The sequence below is a fragment of the Balaenoptera musculus genome, chromosome 12 (genome assembly GCF_009873245.2).
Source record: "Balaenoptera musculus isolate JJ_BM4_2016_0621 chromosome 12, mBalMus1.pri.v3, whole genome shotgun sequence".
Lineage (NCBI taxonomy): Eukaryota > Metazoa > Chordata > Mammalia > Artiodactyla > Balaenopteridae > Balaenoptera > Balaenoptera musculus.
In genome coordinates, this window is record NC_045796.1 from 76,812,365 (window position 1) to 76,825,949 (window position 13,585).

General features: G+C 41.2%; 1 pseudogene; it reads right to left on the minus strand.

The window, feature by feature from the left end:
• LOC118905026 overlaps window positions 1-13,042 on the minus strand; it is a 71,197-nt pseudogene extending 58,155 nt beyond the window's left edge.
• Between the last annotated feature and the right edge of the window lie 543 nt (window positions 13,043-13,585).

Sequence of the window (13,585 nt, forward strand, 5' to 3'; positions counted from 1 at the left end):
GTAGAGAGAAATCCCTTAACCACGCTGATTCTTAGTATTCGCAGACCCAAGTGGTGTTAACTGAAGACTATTTTCTCTGGCCCATCTTCAAGGCTTTGGGAAGGAGAAAAATGAAATGTATGAAAGCCTTTTGGAAACTGTAAAGTATCATGAAAATGTTAAAAATTACTACTATGAGGAGGTAGAAAATATGTACACCCTACAAAGGCTTGTGTCGTTCATACAGGGACATGTTTGTAGTTTAAAACAAGGTTTCTCAGCCTCAGGCATGCTGACATTTTGGGCTGGTAATTATTCGTCATGAGGAACTGTCCCGTGCATGGTAGGATGTTTAGCAACATCTCTGGCCTCTACTCGCTGCATGCCAGTAGCACCTATACTGCCCACCCCACCTCCCCAGTTGTGACAATGAAAGATGTTTCCATTCATTTGCAAATATCCCCCGGGTGGGGTAGGGGGATGCAAAATCACCCCCCAGTTGCAGATTACTACTGTCAAAGTCAGAAGGCCTCCTTTGGGGAAGGTATTTGTTTCTAGCAAATTATCCTGAAACAAGCAGAAATGTGCATACATTGTTGGGGTTTTCCCTCTTAAACAGATTTATGATATGCAAAAATTGAAAATGACCATCATGTCCAACAATAACGAGTTAAAATAATCTGGCACAGCCGGATGACTGAGTTCTGCACAGAAACTACATTGCAGAGGCACATTCACTGTCAGAATATTCTGCACTGCCTGCCTGCATTTCCCGCCTCTCTGACAGTCGGGGCTGGAGGTGGGGGGCATTCGGGCCGCCAGTGATGGAATGGGAGGGAGTGTGTTCTCCCTCCTCCATGTCCCTCGTCCCCTTTGGCAGCAACCATGGAAGTCACGTGTAGAAGTGACAGTGCACAGGAGGGAAGCATTACCAAACCAAACTTGGATCCACTCACCCAGCGCACAGCAAAGCGAATCTACTGACATGGGGTATGGTGAAGAGAAGTACAGAGCTTATCAGAGGCACCAAGCAAGGAGTACAGGCAGCTCATGCTCAGAAGACCCTTTCAGGGAAGAGTGTTTAAAGGCAAAACTAGGGGTGAGGGTTGTAGGATGCTTGATCAGCTTTGGACACTCTTCTGATTGGTTGGTGGTGAGGTAACAGGGTGATGTTTTGGGAATCTCAACCATCAACCTTCTGATTCTAACTGTTCTGGGGTTTATGTGCTTGTGGTCAGTATGCAGTTAACTTCTTCCACCAGGCAGGGGTTTCAGAATCTGCAAAACAACTCAGGAATATGCCTCAGGATATTATCTATGGCTCTTGAGAAGGAACTAAAGGTCCTTGACTTTGTTTTATGGTTAAACTATTATTATTTTGTCTTGCTTGACTGTTTTCTTTTGTTTCTGTATTTTTTTTACTTCTCTGATTAAATTTTTCTTTTTGGAACTCAGGGAAGGCCTAGGAGGCTAAAGCTTTTCTACAAACAAGAGGCCCAGGACACGGGCTGGGGAGAGGGGGTCTGTCACCAGGAAGGGCCCAGAGGGTCCTGCTTGGTTTCATAAGCATCCTGGGTCCCTGAGTCACTGCTTGGAGGGTAGCTGCCCTGGAGAGCTACTGGGCCCACAGTGGCTTTTTTATCAAGAAAAAATTTTTGAGCCTCTAAGATGACAGGGTTGTTTATCCCTCTTGAATGGCCTCCCCCAAGTAAAAATATTCATCCTATAAAAGACTGGAAAGCTAGAAAGCAAAATGTAGACAGTAGCTACATTTCAGTGGTGGGCTCATCAGTGATTTATTCACTCATTCATTTCACCAAAGGTTTCCTGAGTCCGCGTGCACCAGTGCTGTTACAGGTGCAGCAGTTCAGTGACAAGCATGGTGCTGTCTCCACCTTAGGGAGCTCACAGTCATATGACAGAAGAAAGGGCAGGTAAGACAGTCTTCAAACAAAGTTGAAAATATTTGTAAAAAGAAGGTTCTAAACTCCTAAAGGAGAAAATCCTACACCCATAACCTGACGAGATAGAAATAACCGGGCACACCCTCCGTGTATCTTTGATGGAGCATATTTTGTACAACTTAGCACAGACTAAGATTAAAAACACAGAGCCCCAGGACGTTCTGTCACGCTTGAGCAGACTCAGTTGTGAACACGGTTTGTTGAAGGAGATTTCATTAGATTGTATAAAAGTGACACCTCTGTTTAGGACTAGATGTTTGTAATCTTTCTGCTCTATTTGCTGCATGAACATTCATTATTTTAGATCAAAGAAAACAGAGGAAACCACTCACACTTCCCCAGTGTCTCTCTCATTAAAATTAATTATTTTCCCAGTTTGGCACTCTTTGTTCACAATCATGTCCAGGGAGAGAAACAGGTCTTAGGAAACCCAATTATGTCTGAGGCCATTTCAGAATCAGATAAAAGGGATGGGGGCTGGGGCTTAAGAAAGACCTGGCAAGGAATAACGTCACATTTCCAATGAGCTGCCATATTAAGAATTCTCCTCCTTGGGATTAGTTTTGAAAACACTTTGCCTTAAATACTGGCATTTTCCAGTTCTAATTTCTAAACCTGAAAAGAATGAATTTCATTCAGAAAGGAATAAAACAGCTTTCTGTGTTGCTTTAGAGCACATGAATTTAATTACTACATCAGCCAATAAAGGGATCACAATGCATTCTGTGAGGTATTTTGGTAATATCGTGCACCTATGGGTTTCACTTGTTTTATTTAATGAACCCATAACATACATATAAATGATTCCTTCAAACACAGGGATGTGATTCTCAGCTCCCTGAAGAATGAATATATTGATTATTGTCAATGCGTAAACCATACCCAATTAAATGTTTCAGCAGAAACAATCTCATGGAAATGAGGTCCTAACAGCACAACTTAATGTAGTGTATTTTAATTCTCATTTGTTAATAGAACATAAGAGCTCTGTGTTCCCCAAACAAACATAATGTGTTTAAGATTTCAAAGGAATGGTAAAAATGAAAAATTACTACTCTTACTGGTAGACTCATCTTGACAGGACAGGAGACTGTCAACATCGAATGAATATCTGAGGAGTCCAAGGAAGGCTCTGGAGAGCAGCATTCCACATTCCACTGCGGCCTTCCATGCATACTAGTTAGCTATGAGCTGTTGGTCTATACCTAGAAAACAATGACAACCCCCTTCACTAGGATATGCAGCTGGGGCAGCTTTGCTGTGATGAAGACCCTGGAAGAGGCTTATGTAGACTCTTCCCCAGAGAGAGAAAGAATGGTCTGAGTCTGAGTCTGGTTCTTAAAGGATCTTACAGTGTTCGGGTGGCTGGGGAAGACCTCAGGAAAATGGGGACTGACAGTGAGAAGGGGGGACTCTCTAGTGTTGTTGAAAACATGAGCAGTCTGCTGTGGATTGAATGCTTGCTTGTGTCCCCCTAAATTCATATGTTGAACCCTAATCCCCAACATGATGGTGTATGAAGGCGGGGCCTTTAGGAGGTGATTAGGTCATGAGGGTGAAGCCCACATGAATGAGATTAGTGCGCTTAGAGAAGGGATCCCAGAGAGCCCCTTCAGTCTTCCACCATGTGAAGACATGGCAAAAAGTCTATGAACCAGGGAGAAGGTTCTCACCAGACACTGAATCTGCCAGCACATTGGACTGCCCAGACTCCAAAACTGTGAGAAATAAATGTCTGTTGTTTAAGCCACCAAGTCTATGGTGTTTTTGTTATAGCAACCTGAGCTGACTAAGACACAGTGCAAATGTACAGTACAAATATTAGCAAGGAAATTTGGTTTTCTTACTTTTCATTACAAGTATTGGCTCATTTTTGCTATAAAATATTATATCTTCACTGTAGAAAATGTAAGCCATATGAATTAGTCAGAATAAAAAATAATTTAGTTCATGTATATTCCCATTGTTTCAAAGAAATAATCATTGTCAATATTTTGGAGTCTGTCATTCCAGACGTTTTCCTGTGTATATGTTTAACATTTTAAGGATTTTTTTAAATTTGATTTTTAATTCAGTCATATTTCAATAACACCTTTCTATATTACTATATATGCATCCACATAAGTTTAATTGCTGCATCCTACTGTACTGTTATGAAGCTATAACCTAATTTATTTAAACAAGACTACTGACATTTGGTTGTTCCCATTTGTATTCTATTACATGACATTCCATAAAGAACTTTCCTGCATTCCTTTCTTTGTGCGTTCGTTCAATTATTTCCTTAGATAATGAGAATTAGAACTGATGTGTCAATGAAATGTACAGTGTTTTTACACTTTGCCCCATATTGCCAAACTGTCTCCTGGGATGAGCAGCCTCCAAGATGGGCCCCAATAATCTTCACTTCTGGTTCTTATGTCCTCAAATGTGTGGACTTGAATGTGGCCTAGACTGACATCTCTGACCAACAACCAGAAAGAACGGATTACCAGCAGGGAGGTGGACCCTCCCCCATGGAGCCTTGAGAGGACTCCGCCCCCAGCCAACCCTGTGATTGCAGCCTTGGGAGAGTCCCTGAGCTGGAGGACCCAGTTAAGCTGCACCCAGATTCCTAACTCAAGGAACTTGTGAGATAATAAAGGTTTATTGCTTTCAACTGCTAAGTTCAGGGCAGCTTAAATATATCCCCTCAAAATACAATCCTAATTGAGAGTCTCATCAGTGGTGGACATGAGTGTACATTTCTCCCATGCTCTTCAACGCTGGTTTTTAGTCTTTGCTGGACTGTTTGCATTTCTTTCATTACTACCAAAGCTTAATATTTAAATATATATGTATTGTTGATTTGTATTTCTTTTTATTGAATTGTCTATTCATGTCATTTGCCCATTTTTCTATGAAGTTTGTCCTTTTTCTTGAAGATATGAAGAGTACTTTATGTATTTGGGATAGTGCAAATTTCTGTTCCACCCCTCTGCACACAGATGCATACCGACACACACACAGACACACCCACACGTGTTTTGTACTTAAAATCGATTTGAATTTGATATTGCTGTTACAAAAATCTTTTGCAGTTTTATGCAGATTTTTACATAGTAAGTTTTATTCTTTCTGTCTTTGGTATTGTACTTTATATTTTCTTCCAGTAATCTTATAATTTCAATATTTGTAAAAAATCTTAAATCCTTCTAGAATTTAATTTGGCATAAAATGTAATATTTTTTTAAATGTAATATTTTTATATTTTATAAATATAATGTAAAATTTTAGGCTTTCCCCACCATAATTAATCAGTTGACCTAATACCATTTATTTAATCATTGTTTTCCCAATTATTTTAAATACTGAGAAAGTATAACCTGCTTTAATATCATATAGGTCAAATCCGCTATTATCATTTTCTATAAAATTTTTCTTAGATATTTTACCTATTTATTCTTATAAATTTTTAATTTTTAAATTATAGTTAATTAGAATTAACATCTTTGTAAGGTAACTATCCCCATCCAGGAATATAGCATATCTTCATTTATTCGGTCTTTCTTTGTGTACTTCAGCTAAATTTTAGCGTTTTCTTTAAAATGATCCTGCACATTTTATTCTACATCTATTCCTGAGAATTTTGTTCTGTTTTATTTTGTTATTATTATTATTGTGGTGGTGGTGTTGGCGGTTTTGTTGATGGAGTTTAAGCTCCATGAGGGGAGGATATAGTTGGTTGTGTTCATCATTACATTCTCAGCACCAAACACAGCCTCTGACTCATAGAAAGCACTTGATTTCTTTTTTCTTTTTCTTTTTTTTTTTAAACATCTTTATTGAAGTATAATTGCTTTACAATGGTGTGTTAGTTTCTGCTTTATAACAAAGTGAATCAGTTATACATATACATATGTTTCCATATCTCTTCCCTCTTGCATCTCCCTCCCTCCCACCCTCCCCATCCCACCCCTCTAGGTGGTCACAAAGCACCGAGCTGATCTCCCTGTGCTATGCGGCTGCTTCCCACTAGCTATCTATTTTACATTTGGTAGTGTATATATGTCCATGAAACTCTCTCACCCTGTCACGTCTCACCCCTCCCCCTCCCCATATCCTCAAGTCCATTCTCTAGTAGGTCTGTGTCTTTATTCCCATCTTGCCACTAGGTTCTTCATGGCCTTTTTTTTTTTTTCCTTAGATTCCATATATATGTGTTAGCATACTGTATTTGTTTTTCTCTTTCTGACTTACTTCACTCTGTATGACAGACTCTAACTCCATCCACCTCATTACAAATACCTCCATTTCATTTCTTTGTATGGCTGAGTAATATTCCATTGTATATATGAAGCACTTGATTTCTACTTCTTGAATAAATGAATGAATTAATAAACAAATAAGTGATAAATTGACCAGTTTTTCATTATATTTTCTTGCATGTTATTGATAACACATAGGAAGGCAAAAGGTATGGAAATTTTACACATAAAAATACACAAATGCTATTCACATCTAGAATACCATTAAAAATCTGCAACATGAGAAAAAAGATACGAAAGGGGAAAAAAAAATACAATCCCTACTATACAAACAGCTCTTTCAAATGGGAATGATAATACCAGAAAAAGTGGGCAAAAGACATTAGTAGGTAATTCATAAAAGAAGAAAGGCAAATGGCCAATATCTGAATATTTGAAGAGAAAAAATCATGCAAGGGAAAACAATATGAGCTATTACTTATAAAGTCATGTTGGAAAAATTTTTAACTTTGATGATAAAATTCAGCTTTGTCATGAGCAGAGAAGCAAGCAGACTCTTGCATTCCTGGCAGACAGGGTTTTAAACTGGGACAACCCCTATGGAGGGCAGATATATGTCAAAGTTTAAAATGAGATTATTAGTAGATGCAGTAATTTAATCCTAATTTTATCTTTATCTTAATTTACATCTTTAATTTCATCTTAAAATAATTACACAGGAGAGTACATTTAGAAGAAATTAATGAAACTAACCATCAGGGAACCAGCTGCTTGGATAAATCATCTTGTGTATTTACAACAATCCATGTCATTGTGAAGTTTTTCTTTTACCGTCTTTTCCTTTCTCCTCTTCCTTCCCTTTTCTTTTTTCCTTTGGGCACAAATAAAAAATAGTGTTAATTAAGAAGACTAATAAATAGTGATTGAGAACAGTGAAGGCTTAGTTACTGTTTACATGCCCAGAAATTTATGTTTCTTTAACCATGATACCGTCATTAATAATTTATGTTTTTGTCTCCTCTTTCTGTAGGATATTGAGTCTGCAGTCCTGCTTCTAACCATGACTCATGCACATATACAGTCTCTCCATTCAGAATGTCAGCTGGAACTCAAGCCAGGGCATTGCCTCGGTGAGAGTGTCCAGTCTCAAGCAGGGCAGACAGGAGGAAGTAAACCTCCTGTGATCCAAAACATATGTGAAACCTGTACACATTTATGACCATTTTCTGCCTTTGAAACTCCACCAGCTGATTTTCTTCTTCCACTGTGTTTTCCTGACACCTGGGGCGAGACACCCTGGGACTCTGAGACGCAGGAACACCCCCTCTACTCCATCACGGCTCTTCTGATTCGAACAGGTCCCAGAACAGATGCTGAACAGATGCCAGGGATTTTTTTCTCCTCTTAATCAGAGAGACAGATCTTGATCGTTGATTCCATGTTTCCTCCTCTTCCTCTACAGTAGGGTTTCTCCATCTCAGGAACTACTGACATTTGGAGCCAGATCATTTTTGGTGGTGGGAGGGCTGTCCTGAGCATTGTAGGATGTACGATGTAGTGGGCTTTACCCACTAGATGTCAGTAGCATTCCCCACCCCTGCCAACCGTGACAATGAAAAATGTTTCCAGACATTGCCAAATGGCCTCTGGGGGCAAAAGCTTCCCTAGCTAAGAACCATGACTGCACACCCAAAGTGACGTGCTAAACACATTTATATGCAAAGCATATGCTAGGGTTTTTTTGGGTTTTTTTTTTTTTTTGCTAGGCATTCTTAAAACAAATAGAACGAAGGAAGGAAAGGGGAGGAAGAAGACAGGAAGAAAGGAAGCAGAGAGGAAGAAGGAAAGAAGGAAGGAAAGGAAGGAGGGAGGGAGGAAGGGCAGGAGGAGAGAAAGAAAAAGATCGACCTAGGCCAATATCTCAAGGCACTCACATTTCAAACAAGACACTACACAGACATAAAAATACACAAAATGCTTGATATTATGAAGCCAAATCCAGCCTCTGTATCCTGACACCGAATTAAATCTCAGAAACAGAGTTTTGGGTGAAGTAGAAAAGAATAGCTTTATTGCTTTGCCAGGCAAAGGTGGCCACAGTGGGCTGATGCCCTCAGAACTGTGTGTCCCAACTTGGAGAGGGTCGTGAGGAGTTTTATAGTACTGGTTCAAAGAGGGCATGATCAGCTCGTGGACATTCTTCTGATTGGTTGATGGTGAGGTAAGTGGGATTCAGCATCATCAACCTTCTTGTTCCAACCGGCCTGGGGTCTACGTGCTTGTGGGCAGCTACCATCAATAATTGTTAACTTCTCCCACCTGCTGGGAGTTTCAGTATCTGCAAAACAGCTCAAAGATATTGTTGTGTGTATCCCTTGATGGGGAACCAGGACCCTGCCCCAAGGCTGCACTATTGTTTCTCTTGACTGTTTCTCCCTGGTCTAGTATCCTCTCCCTTCCTTAATTAACAACTGCTTGAACCTGCCCACTGTAACTCAGGAAAGGTCATGGAGGCTGAATTAAGCCTATTTCCTGTAATCAAGAAATGGGAGACACAGAAAGCCTTTTGTGCCACATGGCCCTGCTCGATATCAATTATGGAATTGTATTTCATATTCAAAAGAAAACTAAGGTCAACTGAAAGATAACTCTTAAATTAATACGTTTCACAAGAACCCAAGTAGAGAGACCGAGATCATTTCCAGATTTTATTTACCTTGCAAATCAGTTTAAAATGCAGGACCAGAAGTTGAGGTGACCAGGTGTCCAATTCTAGTAATTCCACCAATGGTGAATTTTTAACTTTTGCTTCCTCTGAAATATCACTCATCTCCCAGGACTCTGGTTTGTGGAGCATTTTCAAACGCATCAGGTACCACCCAAATGGTGGGGACTCTGTAACTGTCCATCCTGAGTACATGTAGGATTTTCTTCTCAAGGAAACGATGGCATCATTTCCTTACTTTTAGCTTTCTATCAGCTTAGCATATATATTTAGAAGGCTCTAATTTTACTCAAGACCATGCAAAAGAGTAAGGCACTTTTTATGGTATTTATAGGAGCCAGAGAGCAAAGTCTCTGAGATACAACAGGACGGTGTGGTGGGCTGTGATTCTGGTGCATGATTAAATTGTGTCACCAACTCCACTCGGTTTGACTCAGTCCATAGGCACTGAGAGGCCTTTGGCTTCCTTAGAGAAAAATAGAGTTGAGGCACTATCTGATGAAAGGGGCTGCCTTCATGTGTGTGCAACTGGGCCTTGGCTGGTGTAATGCTCTGTGGTCACCATCTTGAAACGCTTGCTTTTTTAACAGGAAGCCTTGTATTTTCCATTTTATTTTTTTAAATTTAAGTATAGTTGATTTACAATGTTGTGTTAGTTTCAGGTGCACAGCACAGTTTTATATATATATATATACATATATATTCTTTTTCAGATTCTTTTCCCTTATAGGTTATTATAAAATATTGAGTATAGTTCCCTGTGCTGTCTTTATTAGTTATTGATTGTATATATAGTAGTATATATATGTTAATCCCAAACTCCTAATTTATCCCTCCACCTTTTCCCCTTTGGTAACCATAAGTTTGTTTTCTATGTCTGTGGATCTAAATAAGTTCATTTATATCATTTGTTTCGTAAATAAGTTCATTTACATCATTTTTTTAAGATTCCACATATAAGTGATGCCATATGATATTTGTCTTTGTCTGACTTACTTCACTTAGTATAATCATCTCTGGTTCCATTCATGTTGCTGCAAATGGCATTATTTCATTCTTCTTTATGGCTAAGGAATATTCCATTTTATATATATATATATATATATATATATATATATATATATATATATATATATATATATATATAAAAACACATACCACATCTTTAGGTTGTTTCCTTGTCTTGGCTATTGTAAATAGCACTGCAATGAACATTGGGACGCATATATCATTTCTTTTCTTTTTTTAAAAATAAATTTATTTATTTATTTATTTATATTGGGCTGCGTTGGATCTCTGTTGCTGCGCGCAGGCTTTCTCTAGTTGTGGCGAGCGGGGGCTACTCTTCGTTGCAGTGCGCGGGCCTCTCATTGCGGTGGCTTCTCTTGTTGCGGAGCAGAGGATCCAGGCGCATGGGCTTCAGTAGCTGTGGTGCACACACCCAGCCACTCCAAGACATGTGGGATCTTCCCAGACCAGGGCGTGAACCTGTGTCCCCCGCACTGGCAAGTGGACTCTTAACCGCTGCACCACCAGGGAAGCCCTGTATCTTTTCGAATTATAGTTTTGTCTGGATATATGCCCAGTAGTGGGATTGCTGGATCATGGTAGCTCTATTTTTAGTTTTTTAAGGAACCCCCATACTGTTCTCCATAGTGGTTGTACCAATTTACATTCCTACCAACAGTGCAAGAGGGTCCCCCTTTCTCCACACCCTCTCCAGCATTTATTGTTTGTAGATTTTTTGATGATGCCCATTCTAACTGGTGTGAGGTGATACCTCACTGTAGTTTTGATTTGCATTTCTCTAATAATTAATGAAGTTGATAAGTTTTTCATGTGCCCTGTATTTTCACTTTGCACAGGACCCCAGTGCAAATTCTGTAGCCCATGCTGCTAATGAAGGATGTTTTCTCAGGGGTACTTATAAACCAAGCTAATGTCATTTATTTCACTTGAAACCTCCAGGGATACACATGACAACATCTGAGCTCTTCTGCTGAACTAAAACCCCCAACAAATGGACAATGTTAATTACTTGATGAAGCATTCTCATTCCAGAGAGAAAGTCACAGTTTGATAACCTGGAGAACCACAGAAGCTCATCAGAAGACCACCTGAGACCAGATTAAAGGAATGCAGGTCCCGCATTGAACCATTGCTATAAATCTCCTCACCAAATCCCCCTGGGCTGGGACACACAGTTTTGAAGGCATGAGCCCTTGTGTCCCCCTTTGCCTGGCAAAGCAGTAAAGCTATTCTTTTCTACTTCACCCAAAATTCTGTCTCCAAGATTCAATTCAGCATTGGTGCATAGAGGCCAAGTTTCAGCATCACTACCACCTTTATGTATTTTCTGTTTCTCCTTAAAGGAAGGTAAGTCTCAAAGAGTTGGGACTCTGTTGTGTTCACGCATGTGTCGCCCACACCTGCAACATATCCACGTTCCTAGGAAATATTCAATATATGTTTGTTGGGCTTCTCTGGTGGTGCAGTGGTTAAGGATCTCCTTGCCAATGCAGGGGACACGGGTTCGAGCCCTGGTCCAGGAAGATCCCACATGCCACGGAGCAACTAAGCCCGTGAGCCACAACTACTGAGCCTGTGCTTTGGAGCTTGCAAGCCACAACTACTGAGCTCGCGTGCTACAACTACTGAAGCCCACGCGCCTAGAGTCCATGCTCCACAACAAGAGAAGCCACCGCAATGAGAAGCCCACGCACTGTGACGAAGAGTAGCCCCCGCTCACCACAACTAGAGAAAGCCCGTGCACAGAAACAAAGACCCAACGCAGCCAGAAATAAATAAAAATAAATAAATTAAATTAAAAAAATATATATATATGTCTGTTGAAGTAGCCAACGAGTGAATGAGTCATCACTTTTCATTTCCCTTCCGCCCAGTTGCTTGCATCACTACCTCCCGACAATGACCCCTCTTTCACAAGAGAGCAGAGGAGAGGCCAGCATTCCGGTGGAGAAAGATAAGGAAACCTGCAATAGGGAAGCCGCTTCCACACTGACGTGAGTCTAGACTCACGTCTCCCTCCACAGAGGCCTTGGTTGAGATTTCCACCCTCCACTTTGCCACTTCCAGCAACGCTTCCTTCAAGTCAGGAGTTGGCGGAAGAGATATGGAGGCTGTCAGCTCCCAACTTCCTGCTTCACCTGTCTGTCTGTGGTTTCAAGCCCAGTACCCTCACACTGCCTCTCACCGAGATTTACGCAAACGCAGACAGGCCTCGCCCTCTTAGAAGAGAACAAAATAAGCCAGCTCTCACAAGAGAAATGGGTGGATTGGTGGGGAATTTAAGGTTCCTACCATTTGTAAGTGCAAATTTGTTCATCCTGTAAAATTTGCTAGCAGACATTCAGGCATCCCTAACTTCTTCAGGGACAACGTAGAATTCCATGGTGCAAAGTATAGAAAATATTCTACTGGCAGAAGTAGGAGAGAAGTTCTCTACACTGCTCAGTATTATCCGGCCGCCCTTTCAGAAGAGCACAGGGGTAACGCGGTTGGCTTGGGGATGCCCCAGACGTCTGCCCTCACGAGGCCATCTTTAGTGCACTCCCAAAACACGAGTCTTGGTTTTGTCATCACTTTGATCTACTCTACCAGCGACATCTCAGATTCTAACCCAGACACCCGCTGCTTACCAACAGACTCTCCCTACCTCTCCCGCTCCAAGAACTTCCACCAAGTCTCCTTTCCTTTTCGACAAGACCTCCCAGTTCCTTCCACCCTCCTTGGGTATCTGGAATACAGGATCGCTCCCTATCAGCGGTCTCCTGAACCACACTTTTAATTCCTTCCATCTCCTCCCCCGTGATCCCTCTGCCTCACCTGCACTGCACCATCTTGCCCAGACCATCTCCTTTTTCTCTCTCCTCCTGTTCCAGCAACCCGCGTACTCTAAGGGAGACATTAATATGCCAGGCAGCTGATTGGCTGCTCTCTCTGCTGGATCGCTGACCCCCGACCCCTCCACCAACACCCGCCCCCAACAGCAGTACGGACACCTCCATCACTTCCTTCAAGTCTTCGAGGACAGTGAAGACTTCTGATGTGAAGTCACAGCTCCCCAGCCCACACGTCTGATATCCTTTATCTTGATCTATTTCCATAATGCGCATCACCTTCTAGCGTTCCATTCTTCTCACTAATCAATCATGCTTACTCTTTATTTTTAGTTTTCCTCCCCAACTAGAATACTTCCCAGAGGCAGGGATTTTTTTCTACCCGTTCACTGATATATCTTCATCTCTCTCTTTTTTTTTTAACTCTTATAATACAAGGCCTCTCTCTCCGCATTCCCCCTTTTCTGCAAAAGCGCTTCACACTCACTTACGGTTCTCCTCCTCACTTTTGGACGTGACATCTGTATCTGTTTCATAATGAAACATGGAGGGAAACTGGCCCTAGTTCTCCCCAGTTCCTTTCCCTCCGAAAGCATCTACCCACCCAGCCTCCTTCTCTCCTTTTAAAGTCTGATCCCCCTATCTTCTGCCCTCCCCATTTCGTAGGAGGGAGGGCTTGCTCAATAAATGTTCTGGCAAGTTGGTGGGGCTTGCACCCTGAATGAGGTACCCTTCTTTCTGTGCGAAGAACTGACAGAAAGGGGCGTTCCTGCACTCTGGGGTCGGGAGGGAAGCTCTAAAGAAGAAGAG